We start from the raw sequence: 13,179 nt of genomic DNA, 5'->3' as shown, positions 1-13,179 counted from the left end.
TTCATATACAATATGGTAGTTGGGTCGTGGAGTGGCGGAGGAGAACAGGGTTATTATTTTTATAGTAATAGTTTCGTTCGCGTTTACTCGCCGTGAGTCCCGCGACCCGGTAAGACTTGGCAACCACTAACCACTTTAAACAACCACAACGATGATAATAATAATATTATAAGTTATAATCCGCAATCGACGGAGCCGCCGAAATAGTCATCTCCGGTCGGTCAGCCCGCGCGACAGACGTGTATGTGCGGATGTCCCAATTAAGCAAATAAACCTAGCTCTGTCCGCGGTGCATATATAGAACTGGTTCAACGCTGCCATAAACACACATACACACACACATATATATATATAAGTATACATTATACAGGTATACTTACACTCTTATGTATGTATGTAGACGTGAAGTACCTATATATGAGTATAGGTAAGTTTATGCTCGCGCACCGAGACTTTCGAATGAATTATCCTTTTTCGTAAGCGCGTAGTAAACCTACGACGATTTTGTATTAAATATAATATAATATGTGTTGTGTGTGCATGTGTGTGTATAGGTGTATTGATGTCGTACGCGTCGTTTTCCTTTCTTGCCTCGGAAGAACGGAAAGAAATTTTTAAACATACATCGTCGTCAAAACCTGAGGCAAAACTCCACGTTTCCCGGAAATCGAGTTTGTGCCGGCCACGTTTATCTTCAAAAATATGGGACTTATTGGTAAGTAGTAACCTACCTATTATAATACGTAACTACTTAATGCAATTACTTCTGACTATGGAGTTACAGTTTGGCGCTCCCGATCAAGGTTTAGTTAAACGATTTATTTAAATTTTTTTTGTTAGCCAATCGATCATTCATACAATATAATGTAGGCATAATAATGATGCAACAATTTAATAAATGCGTATGATATGAAAAATATTAATGTATTAAAGTCGATGTTGATTATACAATTATAAAGATACAAGGTGGTTTTATTTTACTAGGCATTTTATACGGATAGAATATTATTTTGTTTTAGTCATTGATAACTTTGAAAGAAAACATGAATAGAGTAATCGTAATTTGGCACGCCACTATTTAAGGTCTTCTCCAAAATATAAACTCTCAAATACGCCACTGGTGATTTCAGAGTGTCAGGTCGTTAACATTTAGCGAACGTCTTGCGTCAGCTTTGAAACGTGTTCGCTTTCACTCGTCGTCCAAAAACCGTTAAAATAATTCAAAACAATAACACGCGTTCAAATGATGTGTTTATTTTTTTATTATTTATTGTCACTATTATTTTTTGTCAACAATCGTATGACTCAGCGTTGAAACTCAATGAATTCTGAGTTTGTCCAGGACAATATAAGTGACATCCATGGACTTATTATATCTAGGGTGCCAGTTCAATATTATTTCGTGAGACAAATAATTGTATTATCGAATCCTCAAACAAAATTCTAATGCTGCTTTTGGTAACAATTTTCCAGACGCCCGTGAAAGATCGTGGGTAAACTACTTTATATTTTGGTATACTTTATAGTTTATACAATCACGATACATAATATTATATTGTAAACTTGGCTACTAGTAATTAGTACTAGCAACACTCGAGTAGCCGGTGTTGGGTGTAAATGTATAATTGCGATATTTTTCGTTAACCGATATTTTTGGGTCCGATTCTCGATTAAATAAAATATGGTTTTTACGAGTTGATTCGTTCAATCCAAAAACTACTGCACATTAATATTCATAAAATGCTACAATATCTGGAGAAATAAAATAAAATTTTATAACGTTCAATTGGCAACCGGTATTTTTTTATTTTAAATATGAATGTAGAATATTGTTCTCGACCATTTTCATCTTAGTATACCGATAGTTCGATCAATATATTTTTAATTATCTTAAACTGTTTTAAATTTAAAATATGTTACCTATATACCTATAATATAAACCGTAAGCGTGAAAATACGCCCAAAATGGCATAGAAGATATGTATATTTTAGAAAAAACAAAATCTACCACCTTTTTAAGCACATGCTTGTGGTGGTGGTAGTGAGTTATATAACATAATTATAAGTAGAAAAAAATATAAAGCTGACAAGAAATTAGTAATCAATACATACAATTAGAATACTTTTACTAATATTAAATAACAAAATTAAATATATCTCGCTATAATTTATTAAAGTATTGAAAATAACCAAATATGTATTTTGTTTTCATTCCTGTAGTTATTCGATTCCCTTCTGTAAAGAATATGTCTTTTTTATATTTATTGGCATTAAGTTTTAATTTATACTTGTATATATTTAAATTTGAAATAAAAAAATATAGTTAATTGGTGAACAAAAAGTCGATACTGTTTCATAAGATACCTAATAATGAAAGATTTCGGAATGATGTTTTATAAGACAGCGAACACACGACTCAAAATCGTAAATTCTTGGCGTATTGGCGTATAAGTTTATTATATATATCATATATTATGGGAACTCGGTGGTTATTTATTGCACAATAATAATATATTATTGAGATATTGTCGTAACGCGTGGACGTGCTGATGTTATTACAACGGGGCCTCCTCTCGTCGGACGGGCATGCGATAATTATCGGTTGCCCAGAGAATTATAATACATTATAACAGGTACCTAACTTGCATAAAATGAGAATATTATTAAATCCACGGCGGCGGCGGCGGCGACGAGCGCACTTAGGTACATACGATACATTATTATTATACGCATATTATGCATAAATGTGTACAGCGTAGAAAGCGATCCGGCGACGTCGCCGTCGAAAATTATCAAAAAACGTGTATTAATATATAGCCGGTACATTTGATGTGTCTATATAGCCTGTATACATTATATATTTCGGTAAGTGCATACGATTCTATACTTGTACAGCGAAGGGTGATTTTTCGTTTTTAAATTATTACAGTATTATAATATCGTATAGAAATGTGCACGACATATATAATGCATTACGTCTGTATACGATTTACGACGCGCTGAGCCCGTTATAGAGAGGTAAATGTCACGACGATTTCTCTTCGTAATGCCAAAAATTATCGACAATAAATACGGACGTCGTGTAATTATATATATATATAGATAAATATCATAAATTGTATGATATTATATATATCGTGCATCTGGTCGCCGCCGTCGCTGCCACCTCACAATATTCTCGATATGGATTTAAGTGAAACTTATTGGCATTGTTTCGATTCGAACCCGGTATGCGTTAGACAAGCAAATCACGTATATAATATAATATCGTATACAATACGTATTGGGCACCACGCTATAATAATGTGTATAATATGTAGTAGGTATAACTACATGCAAACGTATACATAGGTGTATAGATATCTATAATGTATAGTAGAGGTATACCGTGTAGTATAATATTATTATAATATATTATATTATATATTCTTTGATCGAAAAGAAAACGAACCTGTGATCGTGGTGTCGAAACTGCTGAAAATAAATCAATAGATACCCTGTGTGAGGTGAATACCGATGATACGTATAACGTATTATACATAGAATATTATAAGTATAAACGGTCCTATGTACATTCGCTGGAATGATAATATTATTATCGTATACAAATATCCGTTTCACTTAATAATATATTTTATTATTTCACCCGTGTCATTGATTTCAATCTGTTTTTAATCGAATGAACATTGTTTCACTTTATTCGTGTTTTGTTTTCTAAAAGGTGTTATGAAATTCTAAATTACACTCGAACATGCACTTATTTTACTAACTACATCAATCTACTGTTAAAGTAATTCTAAACAATTAACAATAAACACTACTAGTGGATTTAAGGGTCTTCCCCTGTCCACATTCCTCTAGCGCCTAGGTTAATAAACAAGCCCGTTTTTATTGTCTCGTAAATTGTAGGTATACTTTAACTTATTAGTAATAATATTCTAATTTCTAAGTAGACGTATGTTGTTTGCTAAACAATAACGTTTTAGGTGATTACTATTTTATTCCAATCATATACATACCTTGAGTGTGTCTCAAGAAACAGGGTACACTTTATCACTCATTACCCTTTTAATATTTTTCATATCTGTTTTCGGGACATTAAACTACACTTATAGATCATAAATTCTTATAAGTCAATTTTTTTTAACTCAAGCATTGCGCGCATGCACAACAAAACTTTATTTTTTTCAAATGGCAACCCCTGTTTTAAATATCATTTTCAGATTGATCAATTTTTTTTTCAGATAATTTTGATGTATCAACTTGTATTGTAAACTCAAAATTAGCTAAATTAGAGTTAAAAGTATAATTTTAAAATCTTATTAAATTTGAGTATTTTTTTTTTTTTTTAATTGTACATATTATTTCTTTCTACACACTGTAATGTAATCAAAATTATTATAATTAAAGTTATAAATTATAAATTCAATAAATTGTTCGAAAGTCCCTCCGTTGTGTAAAATCGTAAGTATCAAATTGATATTTAAACATTTGAACATTTATTTTATTTCTATTTGTACGTATTTTTCTTTACATCAGAATTAGAATTAGGTATCTATTAAAATAATAATGACTTTTGAAAAATTTTATTGAATGTAATTATGTAATGATGTAATTTCTGTAAATTAAATTGCATAGTATTGTTAAATAAAATAAAATAGAAATTTAGAATTTTATTTCCTAAAAATACATGTTTAAATTATGTTATTTCATAATGTGCGTAACAATAAAATGAAATAATTATTCATAAAAAGTAAATAATTTATTTTTTTAATAATAATAATTTTTATTACATCATGGTATTTAGAAAGAAATAATACCTACGTACAATTAAAAAAAAAATATTCAAATTTAATAAGATTTTAAAATTATACTCTTAGCTCTAATTTAGCTAATTTTGAATTTACAATACAAGTTGATACATCAAAATCACTTGAAAAAAATTGATCAATCTGAAAATGATATTTAAAACAGGAGTTACCATTAAAAAAAAAATAAAGTTTTGTTGTGCATGCGCGTAATACTTGTGTTAAAAATTTTGACTCATAAGAATTTATGATCTATAAGTGCAGTTTAATGTCCTGCAAAAAGAATTGAAAAATATTAAAAGGGTAATGAGTGATAAAGTGTACCCTGTTTTTTTTGGGACACACGGTTTATTATGTAATTATTAACAATTTTTCTTTAGTATTTTACTTATAACTTTATGTTATACAGTTTCTTCACCTGATAAGTGTCATATTATGCATAAATAAATAAAAATCCGATAAGTAAACTGCTGTACAAATATAGTATACATTTTTAAAAATATTTACCTGCCATTAAAAAAAAAAATATTTATTAAAATAAAATTGTATTTTCACCACTGATAAATACATAGTAAATATTTATTGCTTACAGTTAGTGTAATTCTTGTTATTTTAGGTTAGGTTAGGTTAGGATTTTTGGTTTTAGGTTTAGGGCTTTGGATGATAGGAAGAAAAAAAAGTTAAAACCTAAGTTTACTATATCTTACTTGTTATAATATATTATGCTAACCATAATTTTATCTCTCAATGTTTTTCATTAAGCACGGCCACTCGTTTATAAAATGTTCTTATACCGCGTTCATTGGTAGACGAGTATTAAATAGTAGATATATTATTTTTTTTCTTAAAAAATATATTTTTAATATAATATTTTAATTTTGCTTGAAAAGTTATTAAAATTATTTAAAAACATATTATATGCATACTGCATAGTTATGTACTTAATATGTATATGAATTTAAATACTTTTTTCTTGGTTTCACTAATTTTATTGTAAAGGAAAGTTCATTAAATTTTGATTCTACTGTGAGTAGGTTAACAATCGAATGATTTGTGTTTAAATTTACATCTTATAGTCGGGATTAATTGACGATAACAACTAGTTTAAAAATATCCTGTTCAATGATTTAACCTTTACACAATTACACTGTACAGTTTTTAAGAAAAACGTGTTTTTTCTCAAATATCTCGTTAAGTTGTTTTTGATGTTTAATTAATTCAAGCGAAATCGTATTTATTTAATGTATTGTCAATATGATATTGAACATAGATATGGAAATAAATAAATAGGTAATTCTTTTTACAGAATTATTCAAACTTCAAATTCAAATTTACAAAATTTGTTGGAATTATGTTTTTATATCATAGCATCTAGTTCAACAATGAGGTATCCTAGGTACCTACCTACTTAGTACTTAATACCAACTAGTTAGAGCAACTTACGATCATTTAGTACCATTTAACCCCAAATATTCACTATCCAACTTAAAAAAACTTATAAAAACAAAAATTGTACATTCAAACATAACAATTATATAATATTTATTACACTTCTCTTATTATCTTTTTATTCACAGAGTATCTATATGTGAAAAAATATTCTCTAGTAAATATTACTGTACTCTTATCTCCTATTTTATTAAACGGCTTTAGAGACACTAGATTAGATGAGTTCTGAATTTTTATAGAACTTCCAATTTGCATGCACTTTCCCAATCATAAACTATTAAAATATTTTTATACAACAGTGAAGGTATATTTTTTAATATTAATTATTTTATAAATATATACTTTATTGTATCATAACTAGAATACGGATTTTAAAGCAATAAAAACTAAAGAAAAGCACTAAAAAACAGCAATAAAGCTGTCTAAATCTTACAAAAAAGCTTTAAAAAAGGCATCATAAATAGGTTTTAAAAAAATATTTATCACAAAAAAAGTATTAAAATTTAAAACTATTTATTACTTCATTAAATTATTTTTTAAAAAAAGGTATTATAATAAATTTCTTTATGAGCCTGCTTCTAAACAATTTCTACTGTACATGAATATTTTAAATTTATCAATTTAATATTTTAATAATAAAAAAACGATAACTGCAATAATAGAAACATACATTGATTATTGGTTGTTCAGTACTATTAGAGATCAATTAATTCTTTTGATGCTAAATTCAATATTTTAATATAGTGTATGGAAACTTTAATACTTATAAATGTAGATAAATAGAAAAATACAAATTATTAATTTAAAAAATATAAAAATTAAAATTAACACTTCAAATACGTTTATTTAGAACACATTTTGAAAAAATGTATCAAAAATGCTCAAAAAAGCAAAATAAAATGTTGTACATAATAGTATAGTAATATAAATCGAATTTGTAGCTGACATAGCTTCGTTTTAGAGCAATAGAAAATAAAGGCAAATGCCTTCATAATCCGTACTCTAATAATCACCAAAGTGCCTTTGTATATTGGTAGGTATGTAGATAATAAATAAACTACTATGATTCACAATGGCCTTCAAATTTTCAAATTAAAACCATCAACTAAGTGGCTATACATTTCTTTCAAAAGTTAATATTATGGCGAAGTACGTACAATCAAGTATAAATCCCCTAACTAGCTTACAGAGTGGATGATCTGAATGTATACGTAACAAACGCATAACGCGTTTTTACCGAAAGTAAGCCCGTAATTTGCTCGACTGCAGTTTGGCAGAATTTTTATTTGAGCACCTGTATTTCTGCCATATCCGGTTTTCCCAACAACGATCTGTCGATCTGTTTCGCTAGAAAGTCACCTGTCCAGAGAAGCTTCAGATTATGGGACTATTTTGTACCTAGGTACATAATATTATACAGATTTTCAAAACAAATCAAAAATGTCATGTGGTGGTATATGAATACGGTAATATTCCGACCCAATTTCAATAAATATACATATTTTATCAGTCCATACCTATATAAAATAGTTTTACTGCGCCATAAATTATTATGCTGATATTAAATTGTAGATGATACAAATAGAAGATTAACTATTAAGTAATAGGTAGGTCGTAGGTATTTAAATTATTGAGTCATTAATCATTATAGGGTACACGAAAGAAATGTTTGTATTATTATTATTACTATTTGAATAATTTTATTATTGCAATTATGAGTATGTATGATACAACTTAACATGATATACATATTAAAATAATTACTTAAGTAAAAGAGTCCCCCTTTTTTACTGTGAAAGTATAATATTAATGTCCTTTCAAATTAAAACATTAGCTGAGTTTCGAAGATTTCACATTCAATATTTAATCTATGGTACGTTAAACGAATACAAAATGTAAATTATAGTTAGTACCTATACTTATACAATTATACTTATTGCACCTATTGGCTATTATACCTATTATACTTAGATATATAGTTATACATTGATAGGTCAGATACGATACCTATATTGAACAGATTATTTATTTTATACCATTGCATTCGTACTAAATTTGTTATTTTATTAGTCTATTCACAAAAAAAATGAAATATAGTATAATTAGGTACTTAAAAAAAAAAAATCATGATTTTAGGAATTTTTATTTTTTAATATAGAAAAATAGATGTTATAATATATTGTTGTAACATAGAGCTATTCAAAACAATTCTTCTGTTACTAGGTAACTGGCTCCCAAGTCAACTGACCTTACTGAATTTTGTATGGGCATTGAGGGTTATGATAAAGAAACTATAGGTATAGCTAAGAATATGGGGTTTTAATATACATCTATAATTTAAAATAACTTGTGCAATAAAGTGGGCATGTATCATGTTTGGTATTCAATTGAATAAGTCTATCTAATAATAAGTGTGGTGATACAATAGGTGCTCGAACAGTCAGACTAATTAATCATTATATATTTTAAAGCACTTATGTTGCTGAGCCCGTAATATATATCAGTATTACGCCAATTATTGGCATAACTACAACTAACACTGGCTGACCTTTGTTCACAATTCATTCGATGTCCATAGTATATGCCAGCGCTGGATCAACACTTGGTTGTCAGTAATAGTGTGATAGTACAAGTGTAGTACTGGCTAATATTGTAGCCTACAGTGCTGTGCCCGTGAGGGTCAGCTATTACAGACGTAGTAATGCGCCCTTTGTAAATGCTAGAGTAAATAATACATTTTTGATTGAGATGTACCGTATTATCATCATACAACCATTACTAGAAATAGGATGTTAATGACTTGAGCATTTTTTTCCATTGATCCTATATACCAGGGGTAGATAACTGGCAGCCCGCAAGCCTTTTTTATCTGGTCCATCCTACATTAATTCCAAATTACATCTTACGATTTTAAAGTTTATCGTTTATACTCTATATTCTATAATCTATATGTTATAGTCTATCTTATCAATATAATCATTGTTAGGTATCTGGTATTGAACATCGTTAAATGTCTAAATGTCATAATATATATTATATACACACATATGTATACATATAGCTTGAAAGCTGAAAATAGAACTTTTGACACCTCATGGGAGAATGACTATATTTATTTATTATTAACAAAATAAATGCTAATTAAAATGTATATTTTGAATGAACTTTTTTCTTCTATGTTTTTGCCCCTCTAGATTTTTAATTTTCTAAAAATTGTTACTCATGTTTATCATTTATGCTACTATAGTAATAATAAAAACTGAATTAATAAGAAACGTAAAAACCCAGAATACGTTATAGGTATTGGATAATTATTGTTTTCGTTATCGGCTTGTTTATTAAATGTATTAAATGTATTATAGATTATTGATCTACATATTAAAGCATTAGTGCCTATACGATCAGTATGCCTATAATATCGATACCAATCATTTCAAAATTTAAGATTTAGTTTTGTAATTTGAAACCCCTTGTATGAAGTAAGCACTTATCAATTCAGTGAACGAAGAGAGTCGTTTTCTATGTATAAAATTATTCCGTTGGACAATATAGAGTCAGTTTCAATATTGCTAATCTAAAGATATACATGGTAATCAATTTTTTTTTTTTTTATTTAAATTAATTCTTCAAATTTTTTTATTAATTTTTATAACTAGTTTGTGTTAACTTTTGGTAATCTTTTTTTTTTTTTTTTTAATAAATATATTTCTTTTTTGCTTTTTTAAAATAATCGTGTGACTATTTTTTAGCTGCTTATTGTACTTTAAAATCCTAGCTCTATTTATTACTAATTAATTATAATCAGCATCTTATCTCTAGTTTTTAGTAATGACATTTTTTTTTATTCTAATTTTACTTTTAATTCATTTTTAGTAATTTTATAACATTTTATTTAATGTAAATTAAATATTTAAATGGTAATAGTCCATTACCACGGAGGATCTAAAAATCAGTAGAATCAATTACAACAGTTATGCTAGATCAAGTATGGGAGAAATTGATGACCATTGTCACGATAGATGTTGTTCGTAAAACGGTGTAACCAAAAGAGGTCATATGAAACATGTTTTATAAATAAACCAAATTTTAAATACTATTATTCTATTTTATGTACCATTATCTACCATTCTAAACCTGAAAACTTAAAATATATTATAGCCATTTTTAGCCAGATGAATCATTTTGAATAACCCTATAAATCTAAGAATCAAAGTTAAAAATAACATTTAAAATAAAAATGTATTGGTCACAGAAGTATTTACATTATAACAGCTATTATGAAACACTATAGTATACCTACGTCAATACCTATCGGACTAAGTTCTAAATGCATTACATATGGATATTTGAAATATATTATAATATAATTTAGTATGCTATTATTCAAATTATTTAATGCAGTATAATTAAATACAATACATTTTGTATTTTATTGACTACTATGACTAACTTTAGACATAAAATTATCAATAAACTTGGCAGCTATCACAGATAATGTTCAGTTAGGGATTGTTTTTTTTAGAAATAATTTATTTTCTCTAATGAGTTATTTTGTCAATCAGTATTTACAAAATTTGTGATGCTATTCATATAGTGATATTTGACAAAAGTATAAATGTATAATAATATGCATAAATTATGGCAGGGTGGTCCAACCTTTTGTAGTTGGCGGGCCAATTTAAACTTTCATAAAAACCCCGAGGGTCGCCAGAAGAAAAAAAATTATACCTATTTATATTTTATTTTATATAATGCACAGATTATTACATTACAGATAAAGTTACTTTTATACTTCGAATTAATTGTTTAATTAATGTGATGATTGACATTGTTTTTCAGAAGCCAATTTTTCAATATCAATTGAATACCATTCACTGAATCATTCAGTGGCGTTAAGAATAAGGGGGGAGCAAGCCAAAAAAAAAAATACTTGTTGAGGGCCACGGGTTGGACCACCCTGACTTATGGTCAACGAGTTTAACAAAAATCCAAAAATTTGACATAAGTTTTTGATGATGTATACTAATTTTAACTATATGTATTTTTTTTTTTTAGTTAAATAATTCTTTTCGATTTTTGAAATAAATTACTCACCAGACACAGTGGCGACAACTAAGAGTTGTATTTTTACATTTAAATAACTTGCTCAGGTTTCGTTTTTAACGTGGTTATTAATGAGTGGTTGGTTATATCTATCTGATTACCAGACCGCTTGGCGCTGATAACCGGTTAGGAATAAGTATTAAAATATCACAGCATCATACAATTCACATTTGAGTGGTATACACGCACAGTTATGTAGGTTACCTCATACTGAGCGATGTTATGCTTTCTATACGCTTCCAAGTAATATTTCATTGACAGACTTCCAGTCACGTGTTACTAGACCCTTAGGCTATAAGTGTATTACAATTGATTATTCATTCATCCCGACGTAGTTAGAATTATTACCATTTAACTTTTGTTTCAAAATTAATAAACTTTAATAGTATGCCTATATACATAGATCTTAATCTATACTTATACTGGAGTACAAATATATAATACACATTAAATATTTCCTATTTAAATCACTTAAAAAATATTTGAAGTGAAATTTATGCTTAATAACGATGATAATTTTTTTAAATTTTGTATTTTGTAATAATTTTTGAAGATTAATAACTAAATAAACATTTAGAAACAAGATTATAAATATTCTCAAAGCGCATATTAAGAACGTATAATAATGAATAATGTATTATTTAATTACTACATTTTTTAGTGATTAATTTATTATGATGTGTGGCCGTGGATTATATTTTAATTTTCATTAATCATTTTTAAACATTAAACAAACAAAATTCTTAAGTATCTATATAATTAAAAAAATAATATAATAAGCAATAAAAAATATTAAAAATATCGGAATTCATTGATATTGAGTAGGCCACTGTAATAAACCACATAGTTTAGATGAGTTATTATATGAATAGGCGTGTCTGAGTCGTTAGAGAAATTAACCGTTCTAGTTCCTACACAATTTAAAGCGATTACCATCAAATTCTAAAATGTATTCAAAATAACGTTGTCTTTTGCAATATATTGTGAGAAAAAAAATTAATTTGAAAGTTCGCATACGAAATTTTTTTGTAAGTGTATGATTATATTTAATTAAAATTTAAAATCTCTATACTTAAAAGAGTTAATCATATAACTTTGTTTTATTTCAGACACATATTATGTAGGAATACTTAAGAAAAAAATGATTGACTAGAACGTAAATAACCGTAACTTATCAATACATAGTAATGTACAATAAATTATAATTATCTTTAATAGTTACCTACTAAAACGAAACCACAAATGTACCGATAATAGTGCTAAAATGATATTATATAGTTGTTATAAAATTCATTAGTATAATATTATTATCACTTCAACTTCCGTCGTGCTTTCTATATTATATACATTTGTACTCGACGACGGCGGCATTAATAACCTTATATTTTACTCGATGCCCGGAACAGTGCATTTTAAGTTTAGCCACTGTAAATGGCGTATAATATATACCATTCGGATACTTTTTGTTTTGACCTATTGAAATGGTCAAACGGTAGACAGACTACATCATACGTGTATGTGTGTTATTAAATATGTGTTAAAATTTTCTCTTTCTACAGAATAATACCGTTTTGTTTAAATCATATTATATATTATACTAAAAGTCTCTTTCATCAGTATACTTTCGTTTTTCTTTTGTAACCACGGTCAAAAATATATGTAATACATAAACATAATATGTTAAAAGCGCTAACATTTCCGGCAAGACGGTTAGTAGTAGGTAGTAGATACTAATATAGTATTTATAAATATAATATATATGCACGCATAATAACGGACTGCATAATATGCAATTTTTATTCAACGTAATTTCTATCTG

The 13,179-nt window shown here is 27.5% G+C and overlaps 1 long non-coding RNA gene across 1 annotated transcript; it reads left to right on the top strand.

Annotated features, from left to right (window-relative positions):
- The first annotated feature begins 105 nt into the window (after window positions 1-105).
- LOC114125343 (uncharacterized) lies at window positions 106-11,782 on the top strand. Its single transcript, XR_007603135.1, has 3 exons — window positions 106-427; window positions 555-715; window positions 11,097-11,782. It is a non-coding gene; the product is annotated as an uncharacterized LOC114125343 (long non-coding RNA).
- Window positions 11,783-13,179: the final 1,397 nt, after the last annotated feature.

The sequence above is a fragment of the Aphis gossypii genome, chromosome 1, assembly GCF_020184175.1.
Source record: "Aphis gossypii isolate Hap1 chromosome 1, ASM2018417v2, whole genome shotgun sequence".
In the NCBI taxonomy this organism is placed as follows: domain Eukaryota; kingdom Metazoa; phylum Arthropoda; class Insecta; order Hemiptera; family Aphididae; genus Aphis; species Aphis gossypii.
The sequence above is the reverse complement of the archived record's forward strand: the minus strand, read 5'-3'. Positions and strand labels throughout refer to the sequence as shown.